Here is a 3,429-nt window from a genome sequence, read left to right on the forward strand (position 1 = left end):
ATATATATATATATATATATATATATATATATATATATATATATATATATATATATATATATATATATATATATATATATTGACATTACATTAAAAGGTTAATACATATAATGGATTTAAATTATTTTGACAATTATTAAAAAAAGGAAAAAATATCATAATTTTATAACAATATCTTTATTCTAACTTTTTGAAACACCAATAATAAATATTAGAGTGATTTATTTTAAATTTAGTTATATTAAAATTTACGGACTATTAAAAAAGAAAAAACTAATAACTTAGGATTTTATTAAATATAAATTACATTAATTTTTTTTATAAATTTTAATGGGTCAAAAATGAAAATTTATAAATTTATTAATTAAATATTTAATTGTGGACGTAGAAATCGACACCAAATGACACAAATCCTCTCTCTCATACTCATTTTTCGGTTGGTAGCCTACTCGTGATGATAAAGACAACAAAATGTAAACCAGACCTAATGGCATTTCGCATGTGTGGAAAAACAATAATTATACATATTGTCTGGAAATCTGTTAATGCGTTGACTTTATGAAAAACAAAAGTTGACCGAGTGTAGCTTGTTTCCCTTAACTTTTCAAGTAAAATAAAATGGCTACGTGTGTTTTCTATATAAACAAAAACCACAATACTTAAGTGTTCTTATTTTAAATTGTTTGGAGTAAAAAATGATCAATTTTGGTGATAAGACAATATTGGTTAAAAATATACACTCAAAACATTAAATTAAATTTAAATTATTAAACATATGTTGTACTTTTTAAATTCTCATATACAACCTAAGAGTATATAGTTGATTCAACTTTTAAAAATTTAAATATATAATTATATTCCAAAAAGGATATATATATATATAATATTTAATCGCAAAAGAGGAAAGTAATGCCTGGATCGATCAATCAATCCACGTTAGTTTCTTTTTCCTTCCGACAAAATAAATGATTGCTTTTTAAATCCTGAATGAAAAGTTCAATACTTTATAAATTATGATCCCGCTAAACAAGGAAGAGATCAAGAGAGAGATGTCAAATTTTATGGGTCGTATTTAGAAATGTCAAATTTACTTGTGAAAACACATTCCTAACGGGAGAGTATTCCCGGTTTACACGATAACTGAAAGAAGGAAGAATATTTTTTCCCGTTAGATAAAGAGTCGAGGACGAAATCGTATTCTCCATTCTTGGTTCACTATACATATAACTAAATAAGATTGTTGTACATTAAAATTTGATTTTTTCAAAATTGAGTTGATATTGATTTATTAATTTTTTTTTTTTTTTTTTTTATAAAAATTATATGGAAAATGAAAATTTTAAAATAACTATTTTTAAATAAATGAGAAAAATTATATATGCAAATTCAATCTACCTAAATTACATGTTATGAATATAATCTCTATAAACTTCTCGAGTAATCTCTGTTACGATCCAAACAATAATAAATGAGAAATTTCACAGTAATTAGAAACAAAATAGATAATGAGGAAGGTGATAGGAAGACTTCTCTGTTCTTACTCCATTCAGCATGTTAGACGAACACGACTCTCCACAATGGTATGATATTGTCCACTTTGAGCGTAAGCTCTCATGGCTTTGCTTTGGGCTTCCCCAAAAGGCCTCATCCCAATGGAGTTAGTATTCCTCACTTATAAACCCATGATCATTCCCTAAATTAGCCGATGTGGGACTTTCATCATCCAACACCTCCCCTCGAACAAAGCACGCCTCCCCTTAATCGAGGCTCGACTCCTTTGGAGTCTTAGTCATTTTTTACTGCCTTCGTACCTTCGAGGAGGCTTGACTCCTTTTGGAGTCCTTTGTTCGACATTTAAGGATTTGCCAATCTATTGGCACGACTAAGTTTAGGGCATGGCTTTGATACCATGTTAGACGAACACGACTCTCCACAATGGTATGATATTGTCCACTCTGAACATAAGCTCTCATGGCTTTGCTTTGGGCTTCCCCAAAAGGCCTCATCCCAATGAAGAGTGTATTCTTAGATTATAAACCCATGACCATTCCCTAAATTAACCGATGTGGGACTTTCATTATCCAACACAGCATACAGTTTCTAAATAGATTTGTAGACGTGCATTTAAAAGAAAATTAGTAATAAATAATTGGTTTTTGATTTGTTTGATGACTGAAAAGTGAACAACAATAATGGTGATATATTAAATAAGAAATTGACAAAATTTTCTTGCTGAGTACTTTATCTACAAGTAATATATTCATACAATTTGTCAGGTATTGAAAAGAGATGATCCCTTTTTACACACCATATAGTTTTTGGTTAAAAATAAATAAATAAGCACAGCTGTCTGTGGGCTCCTTCCACTTCATATAATGTGGTTTCCTTCAGGCTTCTTATTAAAAAGTACCAATCAGAGCTACAATCATTATGCTCATAATGCATGTATAGTTTCAGGTTGCAATTTAATGGAGGTGTGTGCTAAACATTGCATAAAGTCTCTGATTATTACTGCCTCTTTGTCCAAAACACTGTGCTCAAATTTATGGCTGCGCACAGACATTATTATTTTTAAATATTCAAAAGCATGGTCGAACAAATGGACAGTGTACACCCATCAATTTTTTGGGAGCTCAAAGTCTTTGGATGAACGCTTCCAAAAATTGTCTGCTCTTATTAAATTTGCATTCTTTTCTTACCCTATACCTCTTCCTCACCACGTTCCTATCATGGGTTTTCTTCAAATTTTCAACAACCGACCGCATAACTATCCTTCGTAATAAAAATTAGGTTAAATTAAAAGTTACCTTTCAAGGTAAAAATTATTTTAAAATATTTTTAAAACCATGAGTATTTTTTTTTTCTCGGGTATAATTCAACCTAAACATATACCCAATTTTACAATTTTAAAATTAATTTTTTAAAATCATGTTTTTAATTAAATGTGATTTGGTGACCTAACCACAAAGAAAAATCAGAGGGACTTTCGAATCTTCTATAAGGTTAGGATAGACGCTTAAGGATATTTCTATCGATTTGACCTTTGTTCTTAAAAAGTTTAAATTTCAACGATTCAATACAATATTTCAAATCAAAGTTTGGTGTGTATTTATTCCCATGCATGCATTTGGAATCAAATCCGAGTTATTTTATTTTCTTATTTTACAAAATAATAAATAAATAAAAAACAAGTAATAAAAGTTTAAATCAGTTAAAAATAGTTTATTTCTACACGGTCCTTTCGTCAATAATTTTCCACAAATGATAATATAATCAATGACATTTCCACAAAATAGATAAAATGAGGTGTCGTTGTGTGATTGGTCGAGTTTGATGGAGAAGGAAAGTGGGAAAGGAAGAAACATGCTCTAATCACTGATCAGAGAGGTTTAATTATTAAAATACAAAAAAAAAAAAAAAAAAAAAACC

The sequence above is a fragment of the Cucurbita maxima genome, unplaced genomic scaffold (genome assembly GCF_002738345.1).
Source record: "Cucurbita maxima cultivar Rimu unplaced genomic scaffold, Cmax_1.0 Cma_Scf00003, whole genome shotgun sequence".
Lineage (NCBI taxonomy): Eukaryota > Viridiplantae > Streptophyta > Magnoliopsida > Cucurbitales > Cucurbitaceae > Cucurbita > Cucurbita maxima.